At 35.5% G+C, this 21,442-nt stretch overlaps 1 protein-coding gene across 1 annotated transcript in view; it reads right to left on the bottom strand.

Moving 5' to 3' along the window:
• Nucleotides 1-21,442, bottom strand: part of LOC126973080 (protein groucho-like) — a 106,130-nt gene that overhangs the window by 70,658 nt on the left and 14,030 nt on the right. The window lies entirely within an intron of this gene.

Raw genomic sequence — 21,442 nt, 5'->3', positions numbered from 1 at the left:
ACGTTGGATGAGGGCAGCGCAGGACAGAACGTCGTGGCATTCTTTGGGGGAGACCTTTGTCCAGCAGTGGAAGTCATCCGACTGATGATGATGATGAGACAAAAACAATCATTTGTATTTTATTTAGGATAATTATTTGAACGATAATAAACGAGCAAGGGGTTCACTTGTTGGTGCATTTACTTTTTTTACTTGCCTTTTAATCTGTGGAGATTATAATCAAATGTTACCGAGTAAAATTTAGTCACAACAGAGTACATACTTCAAAACGCTAGCGTCAATTAGCAAGACACTGTCATTATATCAGTTTCAATTATTAGTGTGTATTTCGTATCGCGTATATTTTTTATATGTTAGAAAATCGTAGTAGTTTCCGTTACATTTTAGAATCCAGGCTGTTTAATACATGCTAAAGAATGGTTTGCCCTACTTGAAGGTAATATGAAGCATTCGTCAGTCGAGGCTGTCTGTTGACTCGAATGTTTCTCGCCAAACAAAAGCTAGCTTCCAAGCTACCCCTGTTTGTTTAGGCCGCTACCAAACATTTGCCGCCCTTTGTGTGCCCTACCCTGCCCGCCAAAGCGTGTCGTCTTTTTGACTCGGCACTTTTTATAAGAGTACTTGTGCGTGTGAATTGCCCGACAGATTTCAATTATGATTATGGGTTACACACGAGCGTAAGGTTGACCTGTTGGAAGAAGACTTCCTGATGCGATATAATGGGTTTATTTTTTATTCAATTTATTTAGAGTATCACATTTCAAATATATAGTACAATTTAATTTTATAAAATTTTACCTAGATATTTCCTATCAACTAACAGGAATACATCAAGGATTCGTTCTTGGTCCGGTATTGTACAATATCTGTAAGTACGTAATAACCATTGTGCTCCGATGTTATATAATCCTGTAACACATTCCGATTCATTGGCGAGGGATTTTGTTGACCACAGAGGTTTCAAAAAACTAAAGAAGAATTTAGGTGTAACTGCTGTCACTGATCAAATAAGTCGATACATTGGTGCTGTTTATATGATCGTCCAAAGACAACAAATCTAATTTTAGTCTTGTGACTAGAAACCTTACTAACGAAGCAATTTAAAACTTATTTTTATTAATAATTAATCTAACTTATTCACATGGCACCATTTAAGAAAAGGATATCATCAAATAGGACTAGTCTACAAAATCTAATGCGTGGTAACGAGTTTTAAAGTTAAACGTTTTATTTATGTTAGTGACTTAATAATATATAAGGCACATTAGCTGGAGAAGATAGAGGCGGTTTATAAACTGGTTCTATCGCAGTTTGCACACCGACACTATAGTGTTCATGTTTCTTGTGGGAGATACAAAGTTAACGATAGTAATTGTTGCAAGGAAATAATTAAGTAATTGATGATGTTTATAATGTTAGAAGTATGATAGGAAAATACTAATACTTATTACGAGTATCAAATGCACATAAACATGTTGTACCTACTCAAATTTGCTTGGGCTAAAATTTTTATTGATATATAAAAAAACAGTTTTTGCAACAGTCAAGATACCTACCTCTTGACACTACGTTCATATTGTTTCCTTCAAGAAAGGCGAGTATATCTAATTAAAGTATGAATTCTAAAAAGTTAAGCGAAGTTTGTCACTGAGCTAACACTCGTTTGTTATCCTAATATTTTATTTCTGGAAAAATTCTCGTACAGAAAATGTGTGAGTAGCAATAAAAATAAAAGAATTCAAACCAGTCGAAGGTATTCGTGATTTTACACGGGCACTTCCAGCCGACAAAAAAACCAACTCAAAACAACACATTAACTTTAATAGATCGTAAGCAAGTACGTCTCAGATAGTTTCTTTGATGAATCAATCACTGCGAGTCATTACCGAGCTGTTACGGTTTTTGCTGGCACCGGATGACGAGGCAGTTCGGTACGGCGGCCGCGCTACGATACGCGTTGCACACAATAGCCCGACAACAATACGAGTCTATTTCATTAAATATATGGACTATTAGTCGAATCAAAACTAATGAGTCGTTTCGTCGTTTAGAAGTTAAGACAGTATAAAATTGACAAATGGCAAGTGACAAATTAAAAAAAAGAAAAAGCTAAAGCACTCAAATACAATCTAGGCTCTGAATATGATTTTGTACCATTCGGTGTCGAGACCCATGGTCCGTGGGGTCCTCGCGCTATAAGGCTTTTTAAAGAAATAGCAAAAAGGTTAGTCGACATCACAGGAGACCAAAGAACTGGCAGCTACCTCGGACAAAGAATTAGTCTAGCTATTCAAAGGGGGAACGCTGCTAGTATCTTCGGAACCTTGCCTAATGGGACAACTTTTGATAATATATTTTAGCTATTATATTTTTTAAATTGTAAGTTTGAGGTTCATTGTTCTAGTACATATATTTTTATTTCTGTATAAATAAATGTATTATTGATAAAATACGCATGTTACTTTAAGTACTATTTACATCCAAGTCTACACCTACTTATGTTGATCATCATATCAGTAATTTCTCCATCTTACGAACTTGTAAATAATTATTTTTACATTCTTTTTGTAAGCTTCACCTGTATATATGTTTGTTTGTAACCGTCTGATATGGCGATTTTGAGCCAATTTAAACGGCCAAATTTCATTCAAACTTTGTAGATTTATCGAGGATCGATGACAATACATTAATTTGATAAAATTATATATATTTTTTTAAATTGGATTTTTGTAAATTTATTTAATTATTTCATCTATCATCGATAGTGAGGGAATTGATATTCATTTTAAATTTCAACCATTATCTTTTTATCCAAAACGTGTTTTTTAGTTTTCTAAAACTATTTTTATTTAAATTTCGCCATTCATTTAAATACCTGTAACACAATTGTGTGCTTATCTTATAATAAGCACATAATCGTTTAAAAATTTTGTCTTTTGTTAAACATTTCGTATAATTTCGGAAGATTAGTGAGGATTTAGTGAATTATAACCAGAGATAAAACAAAGAAATAATAGATGAGTGATAAATGTGTTAGTTACAAGATAACAGATTGCTCTCGTTTCTACGTGATATTACGTAATACGTAAGATACGTATATATATACGAAGGTATTCCTTTAATATAAATATGAGAGTTAACAATAATTTTGTAAGCACGGATTGTGTCAAAGTTAATGTCAAATAAACTTTACTCAATTAGGTTTAAACTAAGCGCTTATGAATTGGGACTATAAATATTTGTTTTAAATTACATAAGTAATCTACCATAATATGTTCGGAAAGAAAAATACATACTAGAAACTCAACGGCCACTCTTTTCAATCAATCGAGTATTTTACAATGGCTGTAAATTTGTTGTAAGTAGTTTATGTATTAGTGTGCGTTTTTTTTATGAAAATAAGGGACGAGATGAGCAGGACATTCAGCTAATGGTAATTGATACGCCCTACACATTACAATGCAGTGCCGCTCAAGATTCTTAAAAAACCCAAATTTCTGAGCGGCACTACAATTGCACTCGTCACCTTGAAACACAAGATGTTGAGTCCCATTTGCTCAGTAGTTTCACTAGCTACGGCGCCCTTTAGACCGAAACACAGTAATCATTCCACATGACTGCTTTACGGCAAAAATAGGCGCCGTTGTGGTATCCATAATTTAGCCGGCTTCCAGTGCAAAGGAGCCTCCCACTGGTTTCTGAATAAATATATAAACTAGTAGCTATATACCTATATAGAATAGTGTAATGTTGATTTACGAGACTGTCTGTCAGTGTTTACTCGTTGCAAGCTCTGAATACACCACAGTTTCGCTCTAGTACTTTTGTGCGGTTTAACGAAGCCATTCTCTATCAAAATACACTACTACGAATATATGTCACTGTCATTGTACATATTAAACTACTCGTGTTGACATCCACTCCTCCTCCCCTCAGCATTACAAATAAATATTGCAGCAATTTATCAGTGCAGAAACCACATAACTTATGCTTTGTTTTGATTTATATCCAAAATTTAATGTTTAGTTTTTGTTTTTTTTTTCTTTTCACTTGTTCACTTCTACATTATAATAGTACAATACAATATTTTTTAATTGTAAACTTGCAACCCCGCACTTGTGCAACTCAAAAATGCATGCTGGTTTGCCTGTAATTGGATTTACACCATAATTTATACTTATTTTGTTATTTTTATAAGCTATAGTATATAATCTGTTGGTGAACCTAAATAAATAAATATTAAAAGGCATAAAAGGCATTTAATTTCTCAAAATTGAGTCCTTTAGAATTCTTTTTGATGTCATTTCTAATATACTAGACACTACTACCGCTACGGAAAAATATGGAAGACTGAAATGGTAGAATAAGAATGGTAGATAATAGAAAAAGAGTAGTGTAGAAGGTTTTAGGGAATAGGAAGAACCAGCTTTTAGGTCACCTGATAAAAATACTTTATTTATTATCCAAATGTTTTGGGTTTTCTTTAGTGTTAATTCCGTCAATATTTGTCTTTTAAACAATTCGACGCGTGTTTCTCCTCTACACGAGGCATCCTCAGGACATGTTGACACGAGTCTCGTTCCAGATTTTGGCGATAATTATGGATTTCCGCAAAGTAACGCTTATTTCAATAAATTTACTGTATTTTTTAAAAAGTGGAGAGGTTAATATTTAGAGAGATTAGGTACTAACGGATAATTATAAAGGTAATTTAAATAAAAAGGGTAAATTTAAACTGGAAAAAAAAGGATATAAATAGGTATAATAGGCGTCAAAGATTTGCCAGAGGGGCACGCACAGATTACAGACTTCCATTTGCCATGGTCATGACCAAGGCTTGGAACTGCTTTTAAATTTAATATTTCAAACCGGTATGTCTATGATTTCGTTATTAACACTTATTACCCGGTTAATTCCGCGGGAGGCGAAACGAACGTGAATGGAAGAGGATGTGCATTGGGTAGTTACGATCACAGTAAGTTTACTAACAACTAAAATTGAAACTTTACTCTGTCAAATGACTCGGCGATGACTATAGGTAGAAAAAACCGTTCTTGACCGTAAAATAGTGGATTAAAGGCAGAACAAAACTGAATATAAAGTTCTCCATATACATTTACCGCTTCGATTTGCTTTACGGTTTCCAAGAATAGGTAATCAAGCTTTCTTATTATTGGTACTCTTGATCTAAGAACATCCTATTCAAGTAATAGAAAAGTAGTGAAGGTCTACTTGAAATTTATACCTTCGTCTCTGGGCGGAGGGCTAGGGTTGGTACATACCAAAAGACTGAAGACACGGACGGCGCGGCGTAACTAGTAAAATTACTGGGCAAATGTGACTAAACATCATATGTATCAAGGTGACGAGCGCAATTGTAGTGCCGCTCTGAATTTTTGGGCTTTTCAAGAATCCTGCACTATATTGTAATGGGCAAGGCATATCAATGTCCATCAGTTGAACGTCCTCCTCGTCTCGTCCCTTAATTTAATAAAAAAAATGTGCTCAGGTCGGCTTCAACAAACACATTCACAATCATTTGTGCAGTAATTCTACTTTCATCCCCTCCTACACACCCTCACTACATAACCCACTCAAACCACCTTACTAAACACATTTTATGTGTAAAACATAAACAACAGCTCTTCACATTAAGCAATAAATGTATTCTAAGTAGGTACTTAAAATACGTACTAAGTAATCCAACAAAAGGTCACGAAACCTATTTGTATAAGTAATTGAATCGGCTAAAGCCTAACGAATTACCTGAAGCAGCAATTCATAGTGTCTAATTTAAATTTCAACTGGAACTGTTTTGTACGCCCGGTTTAGTGAATAAAACCTATTAATTAACATCTTTTAGTAAATTTAAATTTTATTTTACTGTTATATTCAAACGGAATCATAATAGGCTTAAATTTAATCATTGCTTTACAAATGTACCTACAAATATAAAACGAACTATTATAAAAATTCGATTATATGCAGGATTTAAAATATTACTATGATATTCTAGATATCTTCATGTTAGAAAAGGATAAATTGAAGCGTGAAATTATTAAATTACACCAGTCTAAATTAAAATATATACATACTAAACACACATGTACGCATTCACACACATACACACAGAGAATAAGAAACACAAGAGGCAGTTTTTCTATAACACAGCTTGTTGTAAAACTACTTATTATAAAATAACATTGTCAATTGATCTATAATGGCCTTAAGAACTGGGTTTTATATTATTGGTTATTAGCGTTTACTGTAACGCTGTTGATTACAAATAAACAAATTATTTCCAAAACCCAGTATCCTGTTAAAAAAATCGATGACGGTTTATACTAGCGAGTGTATTTCTAGCAATTAATATGCAAGAATACAAAGTATATATATAAATTAGCCACCAGCGCCCTTCCTGGATATGCAATGTCAGTACCGGCACACAATATCCAATATCATCATCATAAGCCGGAAGACGTCCGCTGCACGTCCGGCTGGACAAAGGAATCCCCCAAAGATCGGTCTTGCGCTGCCCTCACCCAACGTATTCCGACGATCTTAACCAGATCGTCGGTCCATCTTGTGGGTACCAACACCACGTCTTCCGGTACGTGGTCGCCATTCGAGGACTTTACTACCCCAACGGCCATCTGTCCGTCGAACTATGTATCGGTAACTTTGGTTCTCCTACGGATCTCCTCATTTCTGATTCGATCTTGCAGGGTAACTCCGAGCATATCCCTCTCCAATATATGATCCATAAAATGTATCCAAAAACGTATTAAAAGAAGAATATCCAAAAAAGTCCATGAAAGCTTACCTAATTTACAAAAATGACCATAATAAATCATCAGTAAATACTCGTTCCCTTTCATTTTATCAACATTGACCGGTAGCCGATAATATAAAATGAGCTTAAATAACAGCAACTGTTATAGGAGCTGTTTACATTGAGCAGGGGAGGCAGGGGTCGGACGAGTATGAAATTGTATAATACATCAAAACATTTGTCCGGCTGGTTGCGGGCGGGAGTACGGGGGGCCCGGGTTGCCGCGGAGGGTCCGAGTTTGCAAGTTTACCCGGCTTGTTTGCGAAAGCTGTTTGCACAACCGACGACGCTTATTGTGTGCCAAGCCTGGACAGGCCTCATACTGTTTACTTTGTATAAATTATTCTCAACGTAAGCTATAAATGTGATGTTTACTTTATTATTTAACTGTAATATGTATTGTAATTCAATTGAGTAGATCTGTATGTATTTTGCTAGGTTAAATAAATATAATACTACTATTATCAAATGTAGGACCTTAAATTGCGCGTACGTACCAACCTACTAATTTTTTTTTTAATGAAAATAAGGGACGAGACGAGCAGGACGTTCAGCTGATGGGAATTGATACGCCCTGTCAATTACAATGCAGTGCCGCTCAGGATTCTTAAACTAAGCGGCACTACAACTACGCTCGTCACCTTGAGACATAAGATATTAAGTCTCATTTGCCCAGTAATTTAACTAGCTACGGCGCCCTTCAGACCAAAACACAGTAATGCTTACACATTACTGCTTCAAGGCATAAATAGGCGCCGTTGTGGTGCCCATAATCTAGACTGCATCTTGAGCGAAGGAGCCTCCCACTGGTAAAACTGGTACTTTGCAATATTAGATGAATAAATAATGGCATTAAGGAGTTAGTGTATTTCTATCAAACAGACGCAATTATTAAATTAAGCAGAATATTTTACAATACCTATGACTTAATATATAATAAATAATATTACAAAATAATCGACATTGGAAATTATGTATTCCATTTAAAAATAATTTAAACTTAATTTCGCTTGATTACAATATGACCATAAACCACAAACGAAAACATCTTTTACATATTGCTTCGTTTAACGTTATAATGGCGATAACATTACTCAAGAGTCGAAAAAAAAATTGTGACATTAATAATGACACCTACATCAACTAAATAACATCAAAATAACCAATAGCGGTAGATTACAGTAATTATAATAATGAAGACATTACCATATCATAATATTATGTTAATTTAAAAGGTCAATGAATTCGTATTAATCTTAAACGGCATTACGATATTTTTTTGCATATTAGAATATTTAAAGTGAGTAAAAAAATATATAATTAACAAGACGAGTAAAAAAAGAAGGACTCCGCGCCGTGATATTAGCAAGTGAAGCACCTTTATGCTAGTGTGTGTGCGGTTACGGGGGATACTAGTTACACAATTTTTTCTCCCTTAAATAATGATATATGGCCACAAATACTTTTATAGTATCGTTTTTACACTTTTTCACAACGCTCGCACTTTTTTTTATTGAGACGCAAACTGATCTGTTACAGACGATGACAATTCCCATAATGGCCGCCTATCGGCCTGTGGTATTGTAAGTGTGTGCGTGGGGCTATGTATTTACACGCTTATCGGCGTGTTTTGGTGCTACACTGTTATGTAAGGTGCACGGAGTACTTATTTTTTACTAGTCCGTGATAGTTAACAATAAATTTGGCGATTGTAATTTTAACAATATGAATCCAGCACACGTGTATACATGAACTATTTATCAACTTTTCAACTTATTTCATTTCAAGTGTCTCTTTAAAACTAATATTGGCAAATTTAGAAGATATAAATAACACACTAACTATTGATAGAAATATAAGATTTGAAAATATGTCAATATATTATGCATCAGTTTGCAAGATGATTATTAAAAAGAAAAAGATTGAAAAAGTCAAATCATCATAGAAATTAGATATATATTTTCATATATATATACACATCTATAACTGCAGATTAGCAATTATAAAGAATCTTAAATTTTAAATTACCAAGACTATTTAAATGGTTGCTTGAAAATATTTTTATAGTATTAATAAATATTTAAATAAGTGTTAAGTTTTTTCCATGCATTTAAGCTGGAAAGAGGACACATGGTAATATTTAAGATCTGGTCATACCCTATTCCAATGCAAAATAAATAATTTCATTAAGTTTTCAAAATAGAAACTGTGCGTTAGCTAATATTATAAATGTTTTAAACCTATTGATAAATAATATATAGTTTTAAATATGGCATGGATGAAACACATATATTTTTTTACAAATTATAACAAAATATATACACTTTCGAATTGTATAACAATGTTAATCAATAAAACATATCTACTGTTAATAAAACCGTTTGCAGTTCCGGAAAGTTTAATATTGGACAATTGTAAATTGTTGAATATGGTGGGGTGAGGTGGGTAGCGACCGCAACCGCAAGCCGCAACAACCGCAGAGCTGCGGCTCGACGGTCCGCGGTCGACCCCCGTCTACCCTTGTCCACTGTTAACTTGGACTTGTCCTTACTTACATGCAAACTACGTTTCATTTAGCTAATTATGCTTTGTATACATGCAACACATTGGCTACTCGAAATAAGGATATTTTATGAGACTAAATTCCTCACATACATTTAAATTTGTGTAAATACCCACATTTAAATTACAAAATAAGCCGCATACATACCGTTTAATGTTTAAAACAATTTCTTTAATCGCTCGCATATATTATATTCAATATTATATATTATATGTACCTTGTACATTGTAAATATCCGAGGTAGATCGACATAACGAAAATAATTTATTTCGATCAACGGATCAGCCTAGTGTCCCAATATCATGAATATTGCCCACCTGATTAATTATGTTTACAGTGTGTTTTATACATATTATCCATTTTAAACATATCTTATTTTATTTCAAAGTATCTAATGAAAAGACAAATCAACTCATATTATATTGTAGCTTCTAAGCTAAATTAAATAAAATCTCTGTAAATTATATGAAAAAAAAAAAAAGCAATTATGATTCCAGTACCAACAACATGTTATCAACGAAACGGACACCGTGTAAACACATTGTGCACTTAATTAGCAATTATCAAACAAATGCAGCGCTATATCGCGTGTCACGTCGACGATGGCATGGCGTGCCGGCCGACATCGCGTGCTGTTCACACGCTCCGACATATAACAACAACCTGTGTCCAATACTGGGAAAATTTACTAATTGGCTTCATTTATTGCAACATTAGTCATGATTTTCAGGTGGAAAATGTTGACAATATCTGTTTGATAATAACACTGTGTTTTAGACAAATTTTAGTCAGGTGAAAAGTTTTGCCAATGTCTGTCTAATCTCTTAAAAACTTGGAATGAATAATGTTTGAAGTATATTTGGTACCACAACGGCGCCTATTTCTGCCGTGAAGTAGTCATGTGTAAGCATTATTGTTTCGATCGGAAGGGCGCCGCAGCTAGTGAAATTACTGGGCAAATGAGACTTAACATCTTATGTCTCAAGGTGACGAGCACAATTGTAATACCACTCAGAATTTTTGGGTTTCTCAAGAATACTGAGCGGCACTGCATTGTAATTGGCAGGGCGTATCAATTACCATCAGCTGAACAGAACTGCAAAGACCTACTTATAAAAAATATTCATTTGAACACACTATGACACGAAAAATATTGACAATATAATATGTTTCAAGATAAACATGGTATAAAAATGTTTGACAATATATTGTTTGGAGACAAAATATTATGATGAGTTTGTGATACTGTTTTGTGACACTAGTACGCCATTATTTTGATTAACTGCTCTTAAAATAATCTTAAGTCAGATTAGAAGCGAAGAAGTATGCTTTAGAAGACCACTATTCCGCTATTCAAGTCGGATTAGGTCACTGAAGCATACTATACAGATAGTTTTATATTTCTAACAAATTACGTCTGGTGCTGATGCTTCCACTACAGAAGACAGCAAGCGTCGCAAATATGTCGGTCTCAATGAGTCTAATATCTTTGTGCCGTTTGGTGTCGAGACACTTGGCCCTTTCGGTCAACGGATCAGTCTAGCTATCCAACATAGAAATGCTGCCAGTATTCTTGGTACGATTCCCCGTAGTGAAAGTTTTAATTTTATGTAGTCATAATATTGTAAATATAGTTATAAGATTTGTTTTGTTTAAATAAATGTATTAATCTTTCTTATGTGAAATACCAATTCCATATAAGGTCATAATTCTATCATCTAATTACCCACAAAGACAATGTGTTTTACTAAAACTTTCATCCCACAAAATGTTTAAACATCAACACGAAATATGTACGCCTAATTAAAGTATCCAAATTCAGATCACGGCTGCATTGTTGAAGTTTCGCAGTGATTTAACGTTGCATGGCAAATTTATTGTAGCGTGTTGTGCAGCACTCAGATAGCGAGGGCACAGTCAATAGCTCCGCGCCACCCCTCTATTTGTTCACCCCCCACACTTTGAATTGTTTCACTATTTGTGTAGAGTACGTGCCTTACACCGCACAACTGGTTAACAGTTCTCATGATACGTACCAGGGATTTAATGCTTCTTTGGGAACTGATTTGAAATTGTTGCGGGGATCTGAACGGGTATCTGCGTATTGTTTCGTTTGTTTGCATGTCACCTGCAGTATTGGAGTCATTGTTCCCGTTACGATTCCCGAAAAGCTTTTTTGTACAAACAACAAAATAGCAATTTAAGCGTCTTTGTCACGAAACTATAATAGATTACACAATACTATAAATAATTGATAAATGTTTAGAATGTAAGTTATACCTACTATATACGAATAATAATATGATAGCCTATTCTACTTAATAGTTCGAAATGTAAAGTATAGTCGTAGGTATATTGCCGAAGCCGTTTTATTGCAATATGACTAGTGATATTATATTAAAATGGTAGATTGTAAATCGACTTCAACTTCATTTCTTACAATTTAACGGCCTGGTTTTACTGATATTGTAATGTCACGGATACACTTTAGTAATGACATAACAAATGAAGTTAGCAGTGTGAGACGTCGAGCGTTCTGATTGGTAATTTTTTTTCATACGCAATTTGCAAAACTAATAAGTAATTTTCCATCTGAAATTATCGTTGAAATAGTAGTGAACAAGGGCCAATTCAGGTCTTATACTCGCGGCACGCTACGCTCGGCTTTTGCGTTGTGGTCAATAGTCTAAATTTGGGACCTACTAGTAAACAATAGCTTAGATTACATTTGTTGATTAACACTAATGTATAACTACAAAATAATGACTATGCAATAAATACAAGAAACAGGCCGATCAGAGCCGGCCTCATAAACTAACGACCAGTAAAATTGTCAAAATATTTTTTAACATTTCAATAACACTATAGTGTGCCTGTGACATTACTATGTCACTAAATACAAGCCGTTTTATTGTAAGTAATGAAGTCGATTGACAATCAACCGTTTAATTATAATATCACTCATGAAATTATAATATCACGGCTTTGACAATGTTCCTGCGTCATATACATTGAACTTTCACACTACCCACTTTATATTTCAGGCAAGCTTCGTTTACATTCTTACACCACTCGATCTGCATTTTACGAAACATCAGTGTGAATGGTAAGCGAGTGAGTCATAGGACTCGCATTACGGGTAGAATAGAAATCGTCTGTTTTAAATAAAGAGTCAAGGAGCGAACAAGGCGTCCATTATTCATGAGGGTGCCGTGGTACCAGGCTCTCAGCACTTGGCATCAACGCAAACTGTTTCTAAATCAATATCCGTGTCTCAATCAGTGCAATTAAGTCAGCCCTCGAGCAGGGCTACTCGTAATTAGATTCACACCGTCGCGTCCGCCACGCCCGACCCAAGCGACGGAGGGGACATAAACAAGACTGTGCAATCATAAACACTCTCTGCAACTTTATGCTTGCCTAGTACTTTTTGTACATATTTCGTTAGAACATTTTTAAACTCACAACATAACATGCGTAAATATAATATTATTTAAGTCATATTTGATTGTATGCTTATCTTATCGATTGTGATTAAGTAAGAGACGGGTTTAAAGTATCAAAAATGAAATACAATAATTGAACACTTAATACAACACCTTTTATTATATAGGTAAGTAGTAGGCTATAAAGATAAGAAATCTTTAACACTCGTTAAAGCCTTTTAATGCATTCGTTTCCGTGATAAAATGTAAAAATCTTATCGAATACAGTACTTTATCTATAAAAAACAAATTAATACCTATAGGTCAATTATTATTAGTTTACAAAACATAATGCATTTAATGTTTCTTTATATAAACAAGATGAATGCATCATAATAGAATGAATCTTGATTGCATAAAAAGATTATCGTGCGTAATGTTGCTGTGAATTTAATAAAACCCTCGGGACGCGAGTTATTTTTTTACATAAAACCCGGTATCATTATAGGGTCCGTAGTCGAAAACACAATTAGACTTAATACAGAGGTGATTGTTGTCGGGCGAGGGTCGTTTACGAGGGGTTAGTAAATCCTTTAATTTGGCACCCCGATCAAATAATAAAGCGAAGGGGCAGCGATAGCACGTTTAGTGGTTTTGTTGCAAGCGCCATCTGTCGGGGGATCGCTCACTGGAGATAATTTCGCTGAGCGAGGGTAGTTTTCATTGTTCGTCTCGCGTACATTATAACAGTTTACAATAGCATGTTACACCCTTCGCTACGAGCAACCTGACAGCTCATAACATGATAAGACACTGCACGCCTCGCTTCGCCGACAATATAATATCCGTACAAAAAATTATAATGAGTGTTTACATCACGAAATAATTACCGACTTATCGTCCATCAAATTATAAGCCTCGGTATATTAAGATGATATGCAATCTTAATTACAGGTTGTTGTGTAAATATATGATATTATAAAAATAATATTATAAGTAGGGCTTACAACATTGAACAATATATATTGTTAACGACCACTACAGTGGTATTGTAAGTTATAAGAACTTGATTGGGTGATTAAACTATTTTTAAAGTCTTACTTTAATTATTTAGTGGCTTGAAGATTAATTATTAAGAAAACAACCGACTTCCAAAACAATACTATTAATAATGTACTAAAAAGGATAAAAATAATTGCGTATTTTTATACAATGTAATTAATTAATCTAATTCTAATTACGATTATTAATAAAAATAGATTATCAAAATCGGTTCACCCAGTAGAAGGTTTTGAGGTAACAAAAATAAAAAGATATACCTACGAATTGAGAACCCCTTTATTTGAAGTCGTTTAATATAATATTATGTAGCTATTTTCAAACATGGTTTTATATAAAACACTGACATTTAACGGACGGTTAAAAACTTATAGTAAGACGTAAAAACAATTGTTAACAGTTGCTGACACTTACCATTAATTAATAATCGCATAAGAAGATCTTGTGTGGGATAGATCTTTTAGAGGATATCTTTTGCTATTATATGCCTTAACTTAACAAAACTAACCTTCTAACAATTCTTGTATTTCAACAGTTCGAGGCAGCTGGTATTTCAGAGACATATCTCTCTCGACGCAGTCATTCTTTAATAAAACAATTTACAATATGGTCACCAAACCTTCTATCAACCAACACGGAAGCTTAAAAGGATAGTAAACCAACGATAATTGGCAGTGGAGTAAACAATATTTCAAAATATGAACATGATGAGCGCAGTGACGCGGACGTCACACAAAAAAACCGTTATTGAATTAGTCGGTTCGGTGTTGCGAGGTCAAAAACAAACAGGCTTAGGGGGAGTCCCCCGGCCGTTTCGTTATAAATAGTATAAGCGGATCGGGCACGTGCAATGTTTTTATCTGGAGAGCAGGCTCCCTAATGCAAGGGTAAACAAGCCTCCGCGCTCTATGAATAATTTGTCTGTATCAGCCTTCGAGTGGGGAACGGTAGGACGGGTGACAACTGGAGAGGACGTGGGAAACATCACGAGTCTCCAGCTTATTACACCATTTTACATATTATTTTGACGTTTCTACATGGAATTACTCTTAGATACCTCTCGGTAGAGCCTTTCGTAACTCTTTAGTCGCGTGACAAGTTACGTCTTACACTCACGATATAAAATATTAAGAGATATTTTTTAAACACAAAAGCGACATTTATAACGCTTTTACGTATACTTTTACGCAGTACGTAAGCAAAATCATCAAATTTCTACTATAAGTTACTACTTACGGAAAATAAACTTTAGTTTAAACTTAAATTAATTAGAAATGTATAATTTAAATTATCTGTTAAAATTTAAGACAACTGTATGACATAATATTTTAACCACCCTTAATTATTTGTATTTACTGACGCACAACAGGTAGAACGCTTTGACTTGTCACGGCGGTGTCGCGGTTGTGACCACGGTGCATCGGGTTCGACCCCCGCCTGCTGCTCAAGAGAGTGTGGGCTCGATTAAAACTACCATAATGCGATCCCGTGCGTGTGACCGTATGGTCATGTGGAGGACACATCTTTAATAAAAGTCCTCAAATTGCGTTGCTCAAAGGGATTAGGATATCCAAACAGATATACCGAGTACCTACAGTAAACTAATAAGTACTATTGCAATTATTTCCACCTAAGTAAGAAAAAAGTTAACATAGTTACTTAACAAGTCATTAAAATATAATTGGTTTATTATCAGCCATGATTAGATACAATATTCTGATGGTTCATTTAAAGTGACATACAAAACCCTAATTGAAATAATTGTCAAAGCGATCAATATGAAAAACTACAACAAAATATGTAACATTTTAAGTGTATATTATATAGCGTTAAAATTAGTATAAAACATGCCATATTGATAAAACGTTTCATAAAACCATAACGCGCCCAGTGTACCGTAAATATTCAGATAGTATAGGATTTCTGCCGCATGAGCGACTCTCCGCGAGTTCGTGGAATGGGTGATATGTTTAGTGAAGCGTCGCACAGGGGTGTCACCGCTCGTAAAACACGACGTGGCATTGCACCGACGCCCCCTCGAGCGGTGTTTGTTCAGCGCAGCCCTATTGTTCCCACTCGACACTTCATAAAATCACTGCGCCGTTATTAATTTATAACTCTTCAACTATTGACTGCTATTCACAGCGATGCTATTGTTGAGCAGAAATTGGTACTGTTCAGCGTATATACTCGGCGCATGTAACAATTAATATTGAGGCGTGCTGTTAAATTACAATTACAAATGGATGCGTGTTTTACATATTGAAAGATTGTAACGATAAATCAAATCAAAATCAGTTTATTCACGTAGGTCACGGAAATGAGACTTCATGTCATGTCAAAAAAAAATTCTTATTTAATCTACCGCTACTTCGTAAAGGGTTGAGCTAATGAGAAGAAGTAGCAAGAAACTCATTGACACTCTTTTATATCAAGATTAACATTTAAGTACATCGATTTACAATTCATTTCAAATTACAATATAATATGTAAAATGATGCAACAGACACACTCATACGTCAAATAGTCAATGTCTTACACGAGTAAGTCAAAAAAGTAAATGTAAATTAATACAAAAGTTATTGAGTACAGTAGCTGCATCATCCACGTACACCAGAAATAAATAAAGGTATTCTGTGAGCATTTTATAAGCGACACACAATAACTTTTAAGAATCTGAAACCGAGTGTCCGGCAACAGGATCATCCTGCCACCACAAGCATCGCCCGTTCACGAGCATGACGCATGAGCCAGCCATCGCCTCCCTCAACCATATTTTAGGGAAGGGGACGACCCGTCCCATGTCGCCGCCTATGTAACTAGCTTGCATCAGAATGACGACTTATCAGTCGGTGCAATAAGAGAAGAGGGCTGCGCGAAGTTGACGACAAAGAGTTAAAAAAAGGTTGATATGAAAGCAGTTATGAATGAATCTGTTTGGACTTCGGACAATTCAAAAGGATATAAGTACAATAGAATCCAAGATGAAGTCAGTAAACACCTCATAAAACTTGGATACATAATTACTGTGATTGTGGTCAATAACTACAAAACTGGCAGTAAGAAAGGGAATGAAGATTATTGAGATTAAAAAATATCAAAATTTGTTGTGTTCGGTCATGTAGTGGATAAAGTTGACTGGAGACATTTACAGAGATAATGACTGCGTGAAATTCACGATCAGATTTCAATCGTAGATACTCTGTTAAAGTTAGATCATGAGTACCAAGCGAGCTTGCAAGAAGCCAAGTTTTTGTCAGAACCGTGGCTAATATGGGTCCGAAATTTCAGCTTTCCCCACGGACACAGTGGAATAGCAATTCCCCTATGCATGTACCTAATAGCGCATTCAGAAATGAAATCGTACGAAGAAATCAAAATCAGTCATCAAAGTAAGCTTAAATTAAGCGCTTTGAATCGTCACTATAAATATTTCATTGAAGTAACTGAATCTACCGTACATATGTACGGAAAAAGTAGAACAAGACCATACACGAAGAATACAGACATGTTCTGCGTAATAGTCTATTATAGTTCCTTTTCTTTTGAAATATATATGTATGTGTAGACGTGTCGTTACTATTACAGAGTACCACGCACACATAGAGACAAGAATCAATTCACAATGTAAGTAGGAGTAATTCGGCACGGTTCGAATGCGCTCCGCTCCGCGATAACAAAAGAAAATCTAAGCAATTAGTCGTCGCCAGAAAGAGCGGAAAACACGCGTTAGAGACGGTCACGCCGCCCGTCCGCGTCGACCGGTCACGATCACTAATCTCATTTCACAGAACAAAATCGACCTTAGCGACTTGTTATACTTCGGGGAAATGCGACTTCGAACCTCGCTATTACACGGTTCATCTTTATAACAGATTTGTGGGAAGAGAAAGTGACTTTTGTTACGTTTTTTGCATTTGATATTTATAAAAGTAATCTGATTCAATTATGTTTTACGTTCTAACTGAGACATAGGGAACATTGCAACATGATACGACAATCAGATGCAATATGTGCCACTGGGAGGCTCCTTTGCACAGGATGCAGGCTAGAATATGGGTACCACAACGGCGCCTATTTCCGTCGTGAAGCAGTAATGTGTAAGTATTAGGTACCTACTGTGTTTCGGTCTGAAGGGCGCCGTAGCTAGTGAAATTACTGGGCAAATAAGACTTTACATCATATGTCTCAAAGTGACGCGCGGAATTGTAGTGCCGGTCAGAATTTTTGGGGATTCCAAGAAATCTGAGTGGCACTACATAGTTATGGGCAGGGCGTATCAATTACCATCAGCTGAACGTCCTGCTCGTATCGTCCCTTATTTTCATAAAAAAAGGAACGAATTTATCTGTTGCGAAAAATGATGTCCTATAAATACAGACATATCACGTCGCATAAAAACAAAGCTTAAATACTATAGAACATGTCACGAATACTGATAATAAAGCAACAGCTTCAATAAAAAGTTTAATTCATAATAGAACTCCTCTCATACGCGGTACGCGTGTAGTGTCACGCACGATGTCACTGATAACAAACATAAAAACATGTTGTTCGTTACACCCGCATTGACAGCACGGGGAAGGCCTCACCCGGCCAAGCGTGATAACAGCTAATGTTATAATTCATTACGAAGCGTGGCTCTGTCCGCTAAATAGCGCATTCAACCCCAGGGCCCGTCAACCCCAGTATACCGACATCTGCCGGCCGCACTCGACGACCCTTCTAAATCACCCCACTTGCCATTCCGCCAGACCCTAAACAAATATACTCGATTGCGCCCCAACTCCGTATAATTCTGTGAAACTTATAATTTAATTATCCATTATTCCACGGTTTTATTGCTTCGAAACTAGTGCCCTTTTATGTTGTAATTAAGTTAAATGTTGCAATATTTCATTTTATGTTGCTACATTTCGCACTTGCTACAACTGTCGCCACTTATTTAACCCCTTAAGGGGATGAATATCGACGTCGTTTTATAATAATCATTTTTAGAGCCACTCTACTCTTAACTTAATTTCTAAGTTCGGCCATTTTAATTAAATAAACTTGCAAAATTATACAGGCAAAGATTATCGTCATTGATATACGTAACAAATTCAAAATACTAAACTTTTATGTCACGTCTTTTACAATTATTGATGATTAAAAAAACGAATTCGATACTCGTTGCAAGTGCGAGCGAGAGCACAATGTTGGTAATACCGCTCCGTCGTTTTATTCCCAAAGCTGTCGTCGTTAGCTATACCCTCAAAAAAATTTATGAAAAATATAATTTCCAATTTGACTAGTTTGTACACATACAAACAGTCGTGGGAATAGAAAAGTGCGCTATGAAGAGTTTCTTATTAGTGTGTCGAGCCGCGAGCGTTGTAAATTGATTTTGTTTCCGTTTAGAGGACGTGTTGCGAGGCTATTATTAAAAGTGGGGTTCGAGGGAAGGGGTCGGCGAGCGTAAAATCAACAGATTACGGAACCCCTACGTGGGCCCTGGAGCGAAAAGAACCCCTGGTGCATAAAAGTAATAACTCGTTGGCCGCTATTGTGCCTGCGGTTAGGGTTGTCACGACTTGTATTACATTTAATTATTTATTTTGCATAATTTGTAGTATCCATTGCATTAACTCGGTTTTCGTACGATACAAGTCAACAAGTCTATATGTAACGTGTTCATGATTTTTCTATTGACTTGTGTTTTGTTTTTAATTATAGGACAAGAAATATTTCTTATTTAAGCTCAAATTCTTGTGATCGAAAGTTTTGTTTATAAAAAGTACTATTCATTGTATTACAGCTTTATTATACGCATTTATTGTAGTCATCGCTAGCCTCGTCTCTATTTTCATAAGATATGCTCACAGATATGGACCCCTCGATAGCAGTACCTACTGTCGATAGCCCTACACTAAATCCCGACTTTGTATACACAGTTGAATGGCCCGAGTCCCCAACAAGAAGACAGTCGAGTATTATCCCCGGCTCGTATCTACATCAGGGGATCACTCGAACCCTGCATTATTCGATAACAATGACGCGCATTGAAATAAACGCAGTCATAACATTTCCCTAACAGTTTTATTTTAAAATTAGACGAGGACAGTGATGAACGATGAATTGTCTAACTCATAATCTATTGGCACAAAAACATCAACACCCGATTAGAGAACTTTCTTATTTTACTCAGCTTTTTAACCGACTTTTAAAAAAGGGAGGAGGTTCTCAATTCGTCGGTATGTTTTTTTTTATGTTTGTTACCCCAAAACCTTCGACTAGGTGAACCGATATTGATAATTCTTTTTTTATTTGAAAGCTGGTGCTTCCCGTGTGGTCCCATTGTAATTTGGTCCAGATCTGATGATGAGAGTCCATGAGAAAACCATAAAAGTCTTAAATTGTCTAGACATACGTATAGCAAAGTGGATGATAAATATACGAATGGTATTGGTTGGTAAGGATATACTTCAAAGAGAGTTTGGTGAGAGTTTGGTTAGGTTCTGATTACGGAATCCATGACAAAGTAGCGGAACAAATTGCAAAGCACTTCCGTTCGTTGCTGCATTGAAAAATTTTGTATATCTACACATATTTAGACAAATTGTTAGTTAGTGGACTTCAAATTCACTAAAAATCATAAAATATTTTTTTTAACAATAAAACAACCGCCTTAAAAAACACTATTCCAAAACAATAGATATAATATGCACTAAAAATTATAAAAATAATTGCGTATTTTTATACAATCTAAATAATTGATCTAATTGTAGTTACGATTATTGTAATTTTTGGAGTCAAGGAGCTTCTCAGGTGATCGGGAACGAAAATTTAATTAAAGCAGATTTTCAAACTGTTTCCCGACGCGCGCAGTAGCTCTTCTACGGCCTTTGCGTACGACAAACGATATTTTCCCTCAAAGTGAGAAAACAAAGGAGGTTGTAAATTAAAAAGCGAAATGTCAACAAAACGCCTGGCCGCAGCGTGGGTGTCAGGATCAACCCACCCAGTCCCCCCCCCCGCGCCCACTCCATCGTTTACCCAACAGACGCGGTCGCAATAACACCTCTCTTTATATTCTACAACATTTATTCCTCCGCGCCACTTTGCACAACTGCTAATAAAATATGGCCAGTTCCGCTTGTTTTAAATCCTTTTAATGTGGCACAGGGACGTGCGATCGAAGATAATTTATACTTTATCAAAGACTAGCTGGCTAACTTAAGTTAATATCTGTATTTTAGAATTTGTATCGATGCCTGTACATGTATTTCTACAACTATAAATATATTAGGCATACACATTTCCGTATTAGTTTATATTTAAAAGTATGACTACAAACCTAAGTTTAGTTGCTTCTGATATATAAAATTCTCGTGTCATGGTGTTAAACTTTGAACTCCTCCGAAACGGCTTGACCGATTCTCATGAAATTTTGAGTGCATATTGGGTAAGTCTGAGGATCGGACAACATCTATTTTTCATCCCCCCCACCCCAATCCAAGTGGATTAAGGGTGGTCCACACGAAAATTTATTTTTTAATTTGTTTGATAGCTTCAAATTTTCAC

Source organism: Leptidea sinapis, chromosome 28, assembly GCF_905404315.1.
Source record: "Leptidea sinapis chromosome 28, ilLepSina1.1, whole genome shotgun sequence".
Taxonomy (NCBI): domain Eukaryota; kingdom Metazoa; phylum Arthropoda; class Insecta; order Lepidoptera; family Pieridae; genus Leptidea; species Leptidea sinapis.
Note: the sequence above shows the minus strand (reverse complement) of the source record. Positions and strands in the feature narration are given on the sequence as shown.